The sequence below is a fragment of the Engystomops pustulosus genome, chromosome 7 (assembly GCF_040894005.1).
Source record: "Engystomops pustulosus chromosome 7, aEngPut4.maternal, whole genome shotgun sequence".
Classification (NCBI taxonomy): domain Eukaryota; kingdom Metazoa; phylum Chordata; class Amphibia; order Anura; family Leptodactylidae; genus Engystomops; species Engystomops pustulosus.
The window spans coordinates 135515088-135532250 of record NC_092417.1 but is presented as its reverse complement, the minus strand read 5'-3'; the positions used below and the strand labels follow the sequence as shown (position 1 = coordinate 135532250).

Genomic DNA, 17163 nt, shown 5'->3' with positions numbered 1-17163 from the left:
TAGATTGAAATATGTGATTTCATTTGTCTTTGCTTTAAATGGGTGTCTACTGAACATGAGAATTCTTACATAAAATATTTCATAAGGATAACCAAAAGTTAAAAATTAAACTATGGTTTCACTGGGGATTGAACCCAGGACCTTCTGCGTGTAAAGCAGACGTGATGACCACTACACTATAAAACCCGCCACCGATCAGTTGAATTGGATGACAGCTGCAGAAAACGGTTGTCCACTGATCTTTCAAAACACAATATAATTTTCTTCTAAAGAAACCTGTTCAAAAAGATGTGCTCATAAGTGATAAAAAGTAGGACAATCTAACTGTAAATCAGACAAATTGACTGCTACCATATGAATTACAGATTGTAATATGTCATTTCAATTGTCTTTCGTTTAAATGGGTGGCCATGGAATTTGAGTATGCTTACATATAATTGTTTTTCAAAAATAACCAATGGTTAAAGATTAAGCCCTTGGTTTCGAAGGGGATTGAACCCAGGACCTTCTGCGTGTAAAGCAGATGTGATGACCACTACACTATGAAACCCAACTTGTCCCTATGCTTTTCATTGACCGTTGCAGTACATGGGTGTCTCCTGATCATTCCAAAATCATACATTGTAATTTTCTTCAACAGACGCATGTTCAAAAGGATAATCCCATAGTTTTGGTGGGGATCAAAGTGAAGAGCTTCCACTTGCAAAGCAGATGTAATGACCACTTCCAAATAAATTATTGTTTGAAATGTGTCATTTCATTTCTTTTTCCTTCAAATGGGTATCTACAGAACTTTAGAATGCTTCGAAAGAAAATTTATTGAGGATAACCAAGGGTTAATGACTCTGGCTTTCATTTGACATAGGATAGATCTCAGGACATACTGAATGAAAAGCAGGTGTGATGACCACTACACTTTGAAACACAACACTTAAGCAGTGTTTTAATTGACCGTTGTTGTACACAGGTGTTTTATGATCTTCCGAAAAGACAATGCAACTTTCTTCTAGAGAATCCTGTTCAGAAGGATATGACCATGGTTTTTAGTGGGGATGAAAACTTGAACATTTCACTTGTAAATCAGACTAAATGACCACCACCATATGAATTCTAGATTGAAATATGTGATTTCATTTGTCTTTGCTTTAAATGGGTGTCTACTGAACATGAGAATTCTTACATAAAATATTTCAAAAGGATAACCAAAAGTTAAAAATTAAACTATGGTTTCACTGGGGATTGAACCCATGACCTTCTGCGTGTAAAGCAGACGTGATGACCACTACACTATGAAAACCACCACAGATCAGTTGGATTGAATGACAGCTGCAGAAAACGGTTGTCCACTGATCTTTCAAAACACAATATAATTTTCTTCTAAAGAAACCTGTTCAAAAAGATGTGCTCATAAGTGATAAAAAGTAGGACAATCTAACTGTAAATCAGACAAATTGACTACTACCATATGAATTATAGATTGTAATATGTCATTTCAATTGTCTTTCGTTTAAATGGGTGGCCATGGAATTTGAGTATGCTTACATACAATTGTTTTTTAAAAATAACCAATGGTTAAAGCTTAAGCCCTTGGTTTCACTGGGGATTGAACCCAGGACCTTCTGCGTGTAAAGCAGATGTGATGACCACTACACTATGAAACCCAACTTGTCCCTATGTTTTTCATTGACCGTTGCAGTACATGGGTGTCTCCTGATCATTCCAAAATCATACATTGTAATTTTCTTCAACAAACGCATGTTCAAAAGGATAATCCCATAGTTTTGGTGGGGATCAAAGTAAAGAGCTTCCACTTGCAAAGCAGATGTAATGACCACTTCCAAATAAATTATTGTTTGAAATGTGTCATTTCATTTCTTTTTCCTTCAAATGGGTATCTACAGAACATTAGAATGCTTCGAAAGAAAATTTATTGAGGATAACCAAGGGTTAATGACTCTGGCTTTCATTTGACTTAGGATAGATCTCAGGACATACTGAATGAAAAGCAGGTGTGATGACCACTACACTTTGAAACACAACACTTAAGCAGTGTTTTAATTGACCGTTGTTGTACACAAGTGTTTTATGATCTTCCGAAAAGACAATGCAACTTTCTTCTAGAGAATCCTGTTCAGAAGGATATGACCATGGTTTTTAGTGGGGATGAAAACTTGAACATTTCACTTGTAAATCAGACTAAATGACCACCACCATATGAATTCTAGATTGAAATATGTGATTTCATTTGTCTTTAATTTAAATGGGTGTCTACTGAACATGAGAATTCTTACATAAAATATTTCATAAGGATAACCAAAAGTTAAAAATTAAACTATGGTTTCACTGGGGATTGAACCCAGGACCTTTTGTGTGTAAAGCAGACGTGATGACCACTACACTATGAAACCCACCACAGGTCAGTTGGTTTGGATGACAGCTGCAGAAAACGGTTGTCCACTGATCTTTCAAAACACAATATAATTTTCTTCTAAAGAAACCTGTTCAAAAAGATGTGCTCATAAGTGATAAAAAGTAGGACAATCGAACTGTAAATCAGACAAATTGACTGCTAACATATGAATTATAGATTGTAATATGTCATTTCAATTGTCTTTCGTTTAAATGGGTGGCCATGGAATTTGAGTATGCTTACATATAATTGTTTTTCAAAAATAACCAATGGTTAAAGATTAAGCCCTTGGTTTCACTGAGGATTGAACCCAGGACCTTCTGCGTGTAAAGCAGATGTGATGACCACTACACTATGAAACCCAACTTGTCCCAATGTTTTTCATTGACCGTTGCAGTACATGGGTGTCTCCTGATCATTCCAAAATCATACATTGTAATTTTCTTCAAAAGACGCATGTTCAAAAGGATAATCCCATAGCAGATCTAATGACCACTTCCAAATAAATTATTGTTTGAAATGTGTCATTTCATTTCTTTTTCCTTCAAATGGGTATCTACAGAACATTAGAATGCTTCGAAAGAAAATTTATTGAGGATAACCAAGGATTAATGACTCTGGCTTTCATTTGACTTAGGATAGATCTCAGGACATACTGAATGAAAAGAAGGTGTGATGACCACTACACTTTGAAACACAACACTTAAGCAGTGTTTTAATTGACCGTTGTTGTACACAGGTGTTTTATGATCTTCCGAAAAGACAATGCAACTTTCTTCTAGAGAATCCTGTTCAGAAGGATATGACCATGGTTTTTAGTGGGGATGAAAACTTGAACATTTCACTTGTATATCAGACTAAATGACCACCACCATATGAATTCTAGATTGAAATATGTGATTTCATTTGTCTTTGCTTTAAATGGGTGTCTACTGAACATGAGAATTCTTACATAAAATATTTCATAAGGATAACCAAAAGTTAAAAATTAAACTATGGTTTCACTGGGGATTGAACCCAGGACCTTCTGTGTGTAAAGCAGACGTGATGACCACTACACTATGAAACCCACCATAGGTCAGTTGGTTTGGATGACAGCTGCAGAAAATGGTTGTCCACTGATCTTTCAAAACACAATATAATTTTCTTCTAAAGAAACCTGTTCAAAAAGATGTGCTCATAAGTGATAAAAAGTAGGACAATCTAACTGTAAATCAGACAAATTGACTGCTACCATATGAATTACAGATTGTAATATGTCATTTCAATTGTCTTTCGTTTAAATGGGTGGCCATGGAATTTGAGTATGCTTACATATAATTGTTTTTCAAAAATAACCAATGGTTAAAGATTAAGCCCTTGGTTTCACTGGGGATTGAACCCAGGACCTTCTGCGTGTAAAGCAGATGTGATGACCACTACACTATGAAACCCAACTTGTCCCTATGTTTTTCATTGACCGTTGCAGTACATGGGTGTCTCCTGATCATTCCAAAATCATACATTGTAATTTTCTTCAACAGACGCATGTTCAAAAGGATAATCCCATAGTTTTGGTGGGGATCAAAGTGAAGAGCTTCCACTTGCAAAGCAGATGTAATGACCACTTCCAAATAAATTATTGTTTGAAATGTGTCATTTCATTTCTTTTTCCTTCAAATGGGTATCTACAGAACATTAGAATGCTTCGAAAGAAAATTTATTGAGGATAACCAAGGGTTAATGACTCTGGCTTTCATTTGACTTAGGATAGATCTCAGGACATACTGAATGAAAAGCAGGTGTGATGACCACTACACTTTGAAACACAACACTTAAGCAGTGTTTTAATTGACCGTTGTTGTACACAGGTGTTTTATGATCTTCCGAAAAGACAATGCAACTTTCTTCTAGAGAATCCTGTTTAGAAGGATATGACCATGGTTTTTAGTGGGGATGAAAACTTGAACATTTCACTTGTAAATCAGACTAAATGACCACCACCATATGAATTCTAGATTGAAATATGTGATTTCATTTGTCTTTGCTTTAAATGGGTGTCTACTGAACATGAGAATTCTTACATAAAATATTTCATAAGGATAACCAAAAGTTAAAAATTAAACTATGGTTTCACTGGGGATTGAACCCAGGACCTTCTGCGTGTAAAGCAGACGTGATGACCACTACACTATGAAACCCACCACAGATCAGTTGGATTGGATGACAGCTGCAGAAAACGGTTGTCCACTGATCTTTCAAAACACAATATAATTTTCTTCTAAAGAAACCTGTTCAAAAAGATGTGCTCATAAGTGATAAAAAGTAGGACAATCTAACTGTAAATCAGACAAATTGACTACTACCATATGAATTATAGATTGTAATATGTCATTTCAATTGTCTTTCGTTTAAATGGGTGGCCACGGAATTTGAGTATGCTTACATACAATTGTTTTTTAAAAATAACCAATGGTTAAAGCTTAAGCCCTTGGTTTCACTGGGGATTGAACCCAGAGGACCTTCTGCGTGTAAAGCAGATGTGATGACCACTACACTATGAAACCCAACTTGTCCCTATGTTTTTCATTGACCGTTGCAGTACATGGGTGTCTTCTGATCATTCCAAAATCATACATTGTAATTTTCTTCAACAAACGCATGTTCAAAAGGATAATCCCATAGTTTTGGTGGGGATCAAAGTGAAGAGCTTCCACTTGCAAAGCAGATGTAATGACCACTTCCAAATAAATTATTGTTTGAAATGTGTCATTTCATTTCTTTTTCCTTCAAATGGGTATCTACAGAACATTAGAATGCTTCGAAAGAAAATTTATTGAGGATAACCAAGGGTTAATGACTCTGGCTTTCATTTGACTTAGGATAGATCTCAGGACATACTGAATGAAAAGCAGGTGTGATGACCACTACACTTTGAAACACAACACTTAAGCAGTGTTTTAATTGACCGTTGTTGTACACAGGTGTTTTATGATCTTCCGAAAAGACAATGCAACTTTCTTCTAGAGAATCCTGTTCAGAAGGATATGACCATGGTTTTTAGTGGGGATGAAAACTTGAACATTTCACTTGTAAATCAGACTAAATGACCACCACCATATGAATTCTAGATTGAAATATGTGATTTCATTTGTCTTTGCTTTAAATGGGTGTCTACTGAACATGAGAATTCTTACATAAAATATTTCATAAGGATAACCAAAAGTTAAAAATTAAACTATGGTTTCACTGGGGATTGAACCCAGGACCTTCTGCGTGTAAAGCAGACGTGATGACCACTACACTATGAAACCCACCACAGGTCAGTTGGTTTGGATGACAGCTGCAGAAAACGGTTGTCCACTGATCTTTCAAAACACAATATAATTTTCTTATAAAGAAACCTGTTCAAAAAGATGTGCTCATAAGTGATAAAAAGTAGGACAATCTAACTGTAAATCAGACAAATTGACTGCTACCATATGAATTACAGATTGTAATATGTCATTTCAATTGTCTTTCGTTTAAATGGGTGGCCATGGAATTTGAGTATGCTTACATATAATTGTTTTTCAAAAATAACCAATGGTTAAAGATTAAGCCCTTGGTTTCACTGGGGATTGAACCCAGGACCTTCTGCGTGTAAAGCAGATGTGATGACCACTACACTATGAAACCCAACTTGTCCCTATGTTTTTCATTGACCGTTGCAGTACATGGGTGTCTCCTGATCATTCCAAAATCATACATTGTAATTTTCTTCAACAGACGCATGTTCAAAAGGATAATCCCATAGCAGATGTAATGACCACTTCCAAATAAATTATTGTTTGAAATGTGTCATTTCATTTCTTTTTCCTTCAAATGGGTATCTACAGAACATTAGAATGCTTCGAAAGAAAATTTATTGAGGATAACCAAGGGTTAATGACTCTGGCTTTCATTTGACTTAGGATAGATCTCAGGACATACTGAATGAAAAGCAGGTGTGATGACCACTACACTTTGAAACACAACACTTAAGCAGTGTTTTAATTGACCGTTGTTGTACACAGGTGTTTTATGATCTTCCGAAAAGACAATGCAACTTTCTTCTAGAGAATCCTGTTCAGAAGGATATGACCATGGTTTTTAGTGGGGATGAAAACTTGAACATTTCACTTGTATATCAGACTAAATGACCACCACCATATGAATTCTAGATTGAAATATGTGATTTCATTTGTCTTTGCTTTAAATGGGTGTCTACTGAACATGAGAATTCTTACATAAAATATTTCATAAGGATAACCAAAAGTTAAAAATTAAACTATGGTTTCACTGGGGATTGAACCCAGGACCTTCTGTGTGTAAAGCAGACGTGATGACCACTACACTATGAAACCCACCACAGGTCAGTTGGTTTGGATGACAGCTGCAGAAAATGGTTGTCCACTGATCTTTCAAAACACAATATAATTTTCTTCTAAAGAAACCTGTTCAAAAAGATGTGCTCATAAGTGATAAAAAGTAGGACAATCTAACTGTAAATCAGACAAATTGACTGCTACCATATGAATTACAGATTGTAATATGTCATTTCAATTGTCTTTCGTTTAAATGGGTGGCCATGGAATTTGAGTATGCTTACATATAATTGTTTTTCAAAAATAACCAATGGTTAAAGATTAAGCCCTTGGTTTCACTGGGGATTGAACCCAGGACCTTCTGCGTGTAAAGCAGATGTGATGACCACTACACTATGAAACCCAACTTGTCCCTATGATTTTCATTGACCGTTGCAGTACATGGGTGTCTCCTGATCATTCCAAAATCATACATTGTAATTTTCTTCAACAGACGCATGTTCAAAAGGATAATCCCATAGTTTTGGTGGGGATCAAAGTGAAGATCTTCCACTTGCAAAGCAGATGTAATGACCACTTCCAAATAAATTATTGTTTGAAATGTGTCATTTCATTTCTTTTTCCTTCAAATGGGTATCTACAGAACATTAGAATGCTTCGAAAGAAAATTTATTGAGGATAACCAAGGGTTAATGACTCTGGCTTTCATTTGACTTAGGATAGATCTCAGGACATACTGAATGAAAAGCAGGTGTGATGACCACTACACTTTGAAACACAACACTTAAGCAGTGTTTTAATTGACCGTTGTTGTACACAGGTGTTTTATGATCTTCCGAAAAGACAATGCAACTTTCTTCTAGAGAATCCTGTTCAGAAGGATATGACCATGGTTTTTAGTGGGGATGAAAACTTGAACATTTCACTTGTATATCAGACTAAATGACCACCACCATATGAATTCTAGATTGAAATATGTGATTTCATTTGTCTTTGCTTTAAATGGGTGTCTACTGAACATGAGAATTCTTACATAAAATATTTCATAAGGATAACCAAAAGTTAAAAATTAAACTATGGTTTCACTGGGGATTGAACCCAGGACCTTCTGCGTGTAAAGCAGACGTGATGACCACTACACTATGAAACCCACCACCGATCAGTTGAATTGGATGACAGCTGCAGAAAACGGTTGTCCACTGATCTTTCAAAACACAATATAATTTTCTTCTAAAGAAACCTGTTCAAAAAGATGTGCTCATAAGTGATAAAAAGTAGGACAATCTAACTGTAAATCAGACAAATTGACTACTACCATATGAATTATAGATTGTAATATGTCATTTCAATTGTCTTTCGTTTAAATGGGTGGCCATGGAATTTGAGTATGCTTACATACAATTGTTTTTTAAAAATAACCAATGGTTAAAGCTTAAGCCCTTGGTTTCACTGGGGATTGAACCCAGGACCTTCTGCGTGTAAAGCAGATGTGATGACCACTACACTATGAAACCCAACTTGTCCCTATGTTTTTCATTGACCGTTGCAGTACATGGGTGTCTCCTGATCATTCCAAAATCATACATTGTAATTTTCTTCAACAAACGCATGTTCAAAAGGATAATCCCATAGTTTTGGTGGGGATCAAAGTGAAGAGCTTCCACTTGCAAAGCAGATGTAATGACCACTTCCAAATAAATTATTGTTTGAAATGTGTCATTTCATTTCTTTTTCCTTCAAATGGGTATCTACAGAACATTAGAATGCTTCGAAAGAAAATTTATTGAGGATAACCAAGGGTTAATGACTCTGGCTTTCATTTGACTTAGGATAGATCTCAGGACATACTGAATGAAAAGCAGGTGTGATGACCACTACACTTTGAAACACAACACTTAAGCAGTGTTTTAATTGACCGTTGTTGTACACAGGTGTTTTATGATCTTCCGAAAAGACAATGCAACTTTCTTCTAGAGAATCCTGTTCAGAAGGATATGACCATGGTTTTTAGTGGGGATGAAAACTTGAACATTTCACTTGTAAATCAGACTAAATGACCACCACCATATGAATTCTAGATTGAAATATGTGATTTCATTTGTCTTTGCTTTAAATGGGTGTCTACTGAACATGAGAATTCTTACATAAAATATTTCATAAGGATAACCAAAAGTTAAAAATTAAACTATGGTTTCACTGGGGATTGAACCCAGGACCTTCTGTGTGTAAAGCAGACGTGATGACCACTACACTATGAAACCCACCACAGGTCAGTTGGTTTGGATGACAGCTGCAGAAAACGGTTGTCCACTGATCTTTCAAAACACAATATAATTTTCTTATAAAGAAACCTGTTCAAAAAGATGTGCTCATAAGTGATAAAAAGTAGGACAATCTAACTGTAAATCAGACAAATTGACTGCTACCATATGAATTACAGATTGTAATATGTCATTTCAATTGTCTTTCGTTTAAATGGGTGGCCATGGAATTTGAGTATGCTTACATATAATTGTTTTTCAAAAATAACCAATGGTTAAAGATTAAGCCCTTGGTTTCACTGGGGATTGAACCCAGGACCTTCTGCGTGTAAAGCAGATCTGATGACCACTACACTATGAAACCCAACTTGTCCCTATGTTTTTCATTGACCGTTGCAGTACATGGGTGTCTCCTGATCATTCCAAAATCATACATTGTAATTTTCTTCAACAGACGCATGTTCAAAAGGATAATCCCATAGTTTTGGTGGGGATCAAAGTGAAGATCTTCCACTTGCAAAGCAGATGTAATGACCACTTCCAAATAAATTATTGTTTGAAATGTGTCATTTCATTTCTTTTTCCTTCAAATGGGTATCTACAGAACATTAGAATGCTTCGAAAGAAAATTTATTGAGGATAACCAAGGGTTAATGACTCTGGCTTTCATTTGACTTAGGATAGATCTCAGGACATACTGAATGAAAAGCAGGTGTGATGACCACTACACTTTGAAACACAACACTTAAGCAGTGTTTTAATTGACCGTTGTTGTACACAGGTGTTTTATGATCTTCCGAAAAGACAATGCAACTTTCTTCTAGAGAATCCTGTTCAGAAGGATATGACCATGGTTTTTAGTGGGGATGAAAACTTGAACATTTCACTTGTAAATCAGACTAAATGACCACCACCATATGAATTCTAGATTGAAATATGTGATTTCATTTGTCTTTGCTTTAAATGGGTGTCTACTGAACATGAGAATTCTTACATAAAATATTTCATAAGGATAACCAAAAGTTAAAAATTAAACTATGGTTTCACTGGGGATTGAACCCAGGACCTTCTGCGTGTAAAGCAGACGTGATGACCACTACACTATGAAACCCACCACCGATCAGTTGAATTGGATGACAGCTGCAGAAAACGGTTGTCCACTGATCTTTCAAAACACAATATAATTTTCTTCTAAAGAAACCTGTTCAAAAAGATGTGCTCATAAGTGATAAAAAGTAGGACAATCTAACTGTAAATCAGACAAATTGACTACTACCATATGAATTATAGATTGTAATATGTCATTTCAATTGTCTTTCGTTTAAATGGGTGGCCATGGAATTTGAGTATGCTTACATACAATTGTTTTTTAAAAATAACCAATGGTTAAAGCTTAAGCCCTTGGTTTCACTGGGGATTGAACCCAGGACCTTCTGCGTGTAAAGCAGATGTGATGACCACTACACTATGAAACCCAACTTGTCCCTATGTTTTTCATTGACCGTTGCAGTACATGGGTGTCTCCTGATCATTCCAAAATCATACATTGTAATTTTCTTCAACAAACGCATGTTCAAAAGGATAATCCCATAGTTTTGGTGGGGATCAAAGTGAAGAGCTTCCACTTGCAAAGCAGATGTAATGACCACTTCCAAATAAATTATTGTTTGAAATGTGTCATTTCATTTCTTTTTCCTTCAAATGGGTATCTACAGAACATTAGAATGCTTCGAAAGAAAATTTATTGAGGATAACCAAGGGTTAATGACTCTGGCTTTCATTTGACTTAGGATAGATCTCAGGACATACTGAATGAAAAGCAGGTGTGATGACCACTACACTTTGAAACACAACACTTAAGCAGTGTTTTAATTGACCGTTGTTGTACACAGGTGTTTTATGATCTTCCGAAAAGACAATGCAACTTTCTTCTAGAGAATCCTGTTCAGAAGGATATGACCATGGTTTTTAGTGGGGATGAAAACTTGAACATTTCACTTGTAAATCAGACTAAATGACCACCACCATATGAATTCTAGATTGAAATATGTGATTTCATTTGTCTTTGCTTTAAATGGGTGTCTACTGAACATGAGAATTCTTACATAAAATATTTCATAAGGATAACCAAAAGTTAAAAATTAAACTATGGTTTCACTGGGGATTGAACCCAGGACCTTCTGTGTGTAAAGCAGACGTGATGACCACTACACTATGAAACCCACCACAGGTCAGTTGGTTTGGATGACAGCTGCAGAAAACGGTTGTCCACTGATCTTTCAAAACACAATATAATTTTCTTATAAAGAAACCTGTTCAAAAAGATGTGCTCATAAGTGATAAAAAGTAGGACAATCTAACTGTAAATCAGACAAATTGACTGCTACCATATGAATTACAGATTGTAATATGTCATTTCAATTGTCTTTCGTTTAAATGGGTGGCCATGGAATTTGAGTATGCTTACATATAATTGTTTTTCAAAAATAACCAATGGTTAAAGATTAAGCCCTTGGTTTCACTGGGGATTGAACCCAGGACCTTCTGCGTGTAAAGCAGATGTGATGACCACTACACTATGAAACCCAACTTGTCCCTATGTTTTTCATTGACCGTTGCAGTACATGGGTGTCTCCTGATCATTCCAAAATCATACATTGTAATTTTCTTCAACAGACGCATGTTCAAAAGGATAATCCCATAGTTTTGGTGGGGATCAAAGTGAAGATCTTCCACTTGCAAAGCAGATGTAATGACCACTTCCAAATAAATTATTGTTTGAAATGTGTCATTTCATTTCTTTTTCCTTCAAATGGGTATCTACAGAACATTAGAATGCTTCGAAAGAAAATTTATTGAGGATAACCAAGGGTTAATGACTCTGGCTTTCATTTGACTTAGGATAGATCTCAGGACATACTGAATGAAAAGCAGGTGTGATGACCACTACACTTTGAAACACAACACTTAAGCAGTGTTTTAATTGACCGTTGTTGTACACAGGTGTTTTATGATCTTCCGAAAAGACAATGCAACTTTCTTCTAGAGAATCCTGTTCAGAAGGATATGACCATGGTTTTTAGTGGGGATGAAAACTTGAACATTTCACTTGTAAATCAGACTAAATGACCACCACCATATGAATTCTAGATTGAAATATGTGATTTCATTTGTCTTTGCTTTAAATGGGTGTCTACTGAACATGAGAATTCTTACATAAAATATTTCATAAGGATAACCAAAAGTTAAAAATTAAACTATGGTTTCACTGGGGATTGAACCCAGGACCTTCTGCGTGTAAAGCAGACGTGATGACCACTACACTATGAAACCCACCACCGATCAGTTGAATTGGATGACAGCTGCAGAAAACGGTTGTCCACTGATCTTTCAAAACACAATATAATTTTCTTCTAAAGAAACCTGTTCAAAAAGATGTGCTCATAAGTGATAAAAAGTAGGACAATCTAACTGTAAATCAGACAAATTGACTACTACCATATGAATTATAGATTGTAATATGTCATTTCAATTGTCTTTCGTTTAAATGGGTGGCCATAGGAATTTGAGTATGCTTACATACAATTGTTTTTTAAAAATAACCAATGGTTAAAGCTTAAGCCCTTGGTTTCACTGGGGATTGAACCCAGGACCTTCTGCGTGTAAAGCAGATGTGATGACCACTACACTATGAAACCCAACTTGTCCCTATGTTTTTCATTGACCGTTGCAGTACATGGGTGTCTCCTGATCATTCCAAAATCATACATTGTAATTTTCTTCAACAAACGCATGTTCAAAAGGATAATCCCATAGTTTTGGTGGGGATCAAAGTGAAGAGCTTCCACTTGCAAAGCAGATGTAATGACCACTTCCAAATAAATTATTGTTTGAAATGTGTCATTTCATTTCTTTTTCCTTCAAATGGGTATCTACAGAACATTAGAATGCTTCGAAAGAAAATTTATTGAGGATAACCAAGGGTTAATGACTCTGGCTTTCATTTGACTTAGGATAGATCTCAGGACATACTGAATGAAAAGCAGGTGTGATGACCACTACACTTTGAAACACAACACTTAAGCAGTGTTTTAATTGACCGTTGTTGTACACAGGTGTTTTATGATCTTCCGAAAAGACAATGCAACTTTCTTCTAGAGAATCCTGTTCAGAAGGATATGACCATGGTTTTTAGTGGGGATGAAAACTTGAACATTTCACTTGTAAATCAGACTAAATGACCACCACCATATGAATTCTAGATTGAAATATGTGATTTCATTTGTCTTTGCTTTAAATGGGTGTCTACTGAACATGAGAATTCTTACATAAAATATTTCATAAGGATAACCAAAAGTTAAAAATTAAACTATGGTTTCACTGGGGATTGAACCCAGGACCTTCTGTGTGTAAAGCAGACGTGATGACCACTACACTATGAAACCCACCACAGGTCAGTTGGTTTGGATGACAGCTGCAGAAAACGGTTGTCCACTGATCTTTCAAAACACAATATAATTTTCTTATAAAGAAACCTGTTCAAAAAGATGTGCTCATAAGTGATAAAAAGTAGGACAATCTAACTGTAAATCAGACAAATTGACTGCTACCATATGAATTACAGATTGTAATATGTCATTTCAATTGTCTTTCGTTTAAATGGGTGGCCATGGAATTTGAGTATGCTTACATATAATTGTTTTTCAAAAATAACCAATGGTTAAAGATTAAGCCCTTGGTTTCACTGGGGATTGAACCCAGGACCTTCTGCGTGTAAAGCAGATGTGATGACCACTACACTATGAAACCCAACTTGTCCCTATGTTTTTCATTGACCGTTGCAGTACATGGGTGTCTCCTGATCATTCCAAAATCATACATTGTAATTTTCTTCAACAGACGCATGTTCAAAAGGATAATCCCATAGCAGATGTAATGACCACTTCCAAATAAATTATTGTTTGAAATGTGTCATTTCATTTCTTTTTCCTTCAAATGGGTATCTACAGAACATTAGAATGCTTCGAAAGAAAATTTATTGAGGATAACCAAGGGTTAATGACTCTGGCTTTCATTTGACTTAGGATAGATCTCAGGACATACTGAATGAAAAGCAGGTGTGATGACCACTACACTTTGAAACACAACACTTAAGCAGTGTTTTAATTGACCGTTGTAGTACACCGGTGTTTTATGATCTTCCGAAAAGACAATGCAACTTTCTTCTAGAGAATCCTGTTCAGAAGGATATGACCATGGTTTTTAGTGGGGATGAAAACTTGAACATTTCACTTGTATATCAGACTAAATGACCACCACCATATGAATTCTAGATTGAAATATGTGATTTCATTTGTCTTTGCTTTAAATGGGTGTCTGCTGAACATGAGAATTCTTACATAAAATATTTCATAAGGATAACCAAAAGTTAAAAATTAAACTATGGTTTCAGTAGGGATTGAACCCAGGACCTTCTGCGTGTAAAGCAGACGTGATGACCACTACACTATGAAACCCACCACAGGTCAGTTGGTTTGGATGACAGCTGCAGAAAATGGTTGTCCACTGATCTTTCAAAACACAATATAATTTTCTTCTAAAGAAACCTGTTCAAAAAGATGTGCTCATAAGTGATAAAAAGTAGGACAATCTAACTGTAAATCAGACAAATTGACTACTACCATATGAATTATAGATTGTAATATGTCATTTCAATTGTCTTTCGTTTAAATGGGTGGCCATGGAATTTGAGTATGCTTACATACAATTGTTTTTTAAAAATAACCAATGGTTAAAGCTTAAGCCCTTGGTTTCACTGGGGATTGAACCCAGGACCTTCTGCGTGTAAAGCAGATGTGATGACCACTACACTATGAAACCCAACTTGTCCCTATATTTTTCATTGACCGTTGCAGTACATGGGTGTCTCCTGATCATTCCAAAATCATACATTGTAATTTTCTTCAACAGACGCATGTTCAAAAGGATAATCCCATAGCAGATGTAATGACCACTTCCAAATAAATTATTGTTTGAAATGTGTCATTTCATTTCTTTTTCCTTCAAATGGGTATCTACAGAACATTAGAATGCTTCGAAAGAAAATTTATTGAGGATAACCAAGGGTTAATGACTCTGGCTTTCATTTGACTTAGGATAGATCTCAAGACATACTGAATGAAAAGCAGGTGTGATGACCACTACACTTTGAAAAACAACACTTAAGCAGTGTTTTAATTGACCGTTGTTGTACACAGGTGTTTTATGATCTTCCGAAAAGACAATGCAACTTTCTTCTAGAGAATCCTGTTCAGAAGGATATGACCATGGTTTTTAGTGGGGATGAAAACTTGAACATTTCACTTGTAAATCAGACTAAATGACCACCACCATATGAATTCTAGATTGAAATATGTGATTTCATTTGTCTTTGCTTTAAATGGGTGTCTACTGAACATGAGAATTCTTACATAAAATATTTCATAAGGATAACCAAAAGTTAAAAATTAAACTATGGTTTCACTGGGGATTGAACCCAGGACCTTCTGCGTGTAAAGCAGACGTGATGACCACTACACTATGAAACCCACCACAGATCAGTTGGATTGGATGACAGCTGCAGAAAACGGTTGTCCACTGATCTTTCAAAACACAATATAATTTTCTTCTAAAGAAACCTGTTCAAAAAGATGTGCTCATAAGTGATAAAAAGTAGGACAATCTAACTGTAAATCAGACAAATTGACTACTACCATATGAATTATAGATTGTAATATGTCATTTCAATTGTCTTTCGTTTAAATGGGTGGCCATGGAATTTGAGTATGCTTACATACAATTGTTTTTTAAAAATAACCAATGGTTAAAGCTTAAGCCCTTGGTTTCACTGGGGATTGAACCCAGGACCTTCTGCGTGTAAAGCAGATGTGATGACCACTACACTATGAAACCCAACTTGTCCCTATGTTTTTCATTGACCGTTGCAGTACATGGGTGTCTCCTGATCATTCCAAAATCATACATTGTAATTTTCTTCAACAGACGCATGTTCAAAAGGATAATTCCATAGCAGATGTAATGACCACTTCCAAATAAATTATTGTTTGAAATGTGTCATTTCATTTCTTTTTCCTTCAAATGGGTATCTACAGAACATTAGAATGCTTCGAAAGAAAATTTATTGAGGATAACCAAGGGTTAATGACTCTGGCTTTCATTTGACTTAGGATAGATCTCAGGACATACTGAATGAAAAGCAGGTGTGATGACCACTACACTTTGAAACACAACACTTAAGCAGTGTTTTAATTGACCGTTGTTGTACACAGGTGTTTTATGATCTTCCGAAAAGACAATGCAACTTTCTTCTAGAGAATCCTGTTCAGAAGGATATGACCATGGTTTTTAGTGGGGATGAAAACTTGAACATTTCACTTGTATATCAGACTAAATGACCACCACCATATGAATTCTAGATTGAAATATGTGATTTCATTTGTCTTTGCTTTAAATGGGTGTCTACTGAACATGAGAATTCTTACATAAAATATTTCATAAGGATAACCAAAAGTTAAAAATTAAACTATGGTTTCACTGGGGATTGAACCCAGGACCTTCTGTGTGTAAAGCAGACGTGATGACCACTACACTATGAAACCCACCACAGGTCAGTTGGTTTGGATGACAGCTGCAGAAAATGGTTGTCCACTGATCTTTCAAAACACAATATCATTTTCTTCTAAAGAAACCTGTTCAAAAAGATGTGCTCATAAGTGATAAAAAGTAGGACAATCTAACTGTAAATCAGACAAATTGACTGCTACCATATGAATTACAGATTGTAATATGTCATTTCAATTGTCTTTCGTTTAAATGGGTGGCCATGGAATTTGAGTATGCTTACATATAATTGTTTTTCAAAAATAACCAATGGTTAAAGATTAAGCCCTTGGTTTCACTGGAGATTGAACCCAGGACCTTCTGCGTGTAAAGCAGATGTGATGACCACTACACTATGAAACCCAACTTGTCCCTATGTTTTTCATTGACCGTTGCAGTACATGGGTGTCTCCTGATCATTCCAAAATCATACATTGTAATTTTCTTCAACAGACGCATGTTCAAAAAGGATAATCCCATAGTTTTGGTGGGGATAAAAGTGAAGAGC

At 35.7% G+C, this 17163-nt stretch overlaps 18 non-coding genes across 18 annotated transcripts; all 18 read right to left on the bottom strand.

The window, feature by feature from the left end:
• Window positions 1-113: 113 nt before the first annotated feature.
• On the bottom strand, window positions 114-186 carry TRNAV-UAC (transfer RNA valine (anticodon UAC)). Its single transcript has one exon. It is a non-coding gene; the product is annotated as a tRNA-Val (tRNA).
• A 1402-nt stretch (window positions 187-1588) lies between these two features.
• On the bottom strand, window positions 1589-1661 carry TRNAV-UAC (transfer RNA valine (anticodon UAC)). Its single transcript has one exon. It is a non-coding gene; the product is annotated as a tRNA-Val (tRNA).
• Window positions 1662-3770: 2109 nt separating this feature from the next.
• TRNAV-UAC (transfer RNA valine (anticodon UAC)) lies at window positions 3771-3843 on the bottom strand. The gene has a single exon. It is a non-coding gene; the product is annotated as a tRNA-Val (tRNA).
• A 674-nt stretch (window positions 3844-4517) lies between these two features.
• Window positions 4518-4590, bottom strand: TRNAV-UAC (transfer RNA valine (anticodon UAC)). Its single transcript has one exon. It is a non-coding gene; the product is annotated as a tRNA-Val (tRNA).
• Window positions 4591-5630: 1040 nt separating this feature from the next.
• Window positions 5631-5703, bottom strand: TRNAV-UAC (transfer RNA valine (anticodon UAC)). Its single transcript has one exon. It is a non-coding gene; the product is annotated as a tRNA-Val (tRNA).
• Window positions 5704-5994: 291 nt separating this feature from the next.
• On the bottom strand, window positions 5995-6067 carry TRNAV-UAC (transfer RNA valine (anticodon UAC)). The gene has a single exon. It is a non-coding gene; the product is annotated as a tRNA-Val (tRNA).
• A 998-nt stretch (window positions 6068-7065) lies between these two features.
• TRNAV-UAC (transfer RNA valine (anticodon UAC)) lies at window positions 7066-7138 on the bottom strand. Its single transcript has one exon. It is a non-coding gene; the product is annotated as a tRNA-Val (tRNA).
• Window positions 7139-7812: 674 nt separating this feature from the next.
• TRNAV-UAC (transfer RNA valine (anticodon UAC)) lies at window positions 7813-7885 on the bottom strand. The gene has a single exon. It is a non-coding gene; the product is annotated as a tRNA-Val (tRNA).
• Window positions 7886-8176: 291 nt separating this feature from the next.
• Window positions 8177-8249, bottom strand: TRNAV-UAC (transfer RNA valine (anticodon UAC)). Its single transcript has one exon. It is a non-coding gene; the product is annotated as a tRNA-Val (tRNA).
• A 1785-nt stretch (window positions 8250-10034) lies between these two features.
• On the bottom strand, window positions 10035-10107 carry TRNAV-UAC (transfer RNA valine (anticodon UAC)). Its single transcript has one exon. It is a non-coding gene; the product is annotated as a tRNA-Val (tRNA).
• Window positions 10108-10398: 291 nt separating this feature from the next.
• TRNAV-UAC (transfer RNA valine (anticodon UAC)) lies at window positions 10399-10471 on the bottom strand. The gene has a single exon. It is a non-coding gene; the product is annotated as a tRNA-Val (tRNA).
• Window positions 10472-11509: 1038 nt separating this feature from the next.
• Window positions 11510-11582, bottom strand: TRNAV-UAC (transfer RNA valine (anticodon UAC)). Its single transcript has one exon. It is a non-coding gene; the product is annotated as a tRNA-Val (tRNA).
• A 674-nt stretch (window positions 11583-12256) lies between these two features.
• Window positions 12257-12329, bottom strand: TRNAV-UAC (transfer RNA valine (anticodon UAC)). Its single transcript has one exon. It is a non-coding gene; the product is annotated as a tRNA-Val (tRNA).
• A 292-nt stretch (window positions 12330-12621) lies between these two features.
• On the bottom strand, window positions 12622-12694 carry TRNAV-UAC (transfer RNA valine (anticodon UAC)). The gene has a single exon. It is a non-coding gene; the product is annotated as a tRNA-Val (tRNA).
• Window positions 12695-13732: 1038 nt separating this feature from the next.
• TRNAV-UAC (transfer RNA valine (anticodon UAC)) lies at window positions 13733-13805 on the bottom strand. The gene has a single exon. It is a non-coding gene; the product is annotated as a tRNA-Val (tRNA).
• Window positions 13806-14803: 998 nt separating this feature from the next.
• On the bottom strand, window positions 14804-14876 carry TRNAV-UAC (transfer RNA valine (anticodon UAC)). Its single transcript has one exon. It is a non-coding gene; the product is annotated as a tRNA-Val (tRNA).
• A 634-nt stretch (window positions 14877-15510) lies between these two features.
• Window positions 15511-15583, bottom strand: TRNAV-UAC (transfer RNA valine (anticodon UAC)). Its single transcript has one exon. It is a non-coding gene; the product is annotated as a tRNA-Val (tRNA).
• A 291-nt stretch (window positions 15584-15874) lies between these two features.
• Window positions 15875-15947, bottom strand: TRNAV-UAC (transfer RNA valine (anticodon UAC)). The gene has a single exon. It is a non-coding gene; the product is annotated as a tRNA-Val (tRNA).
• Between the last annotated feature and the right edge of the window lie 1216 nt (window positions 15948-17163).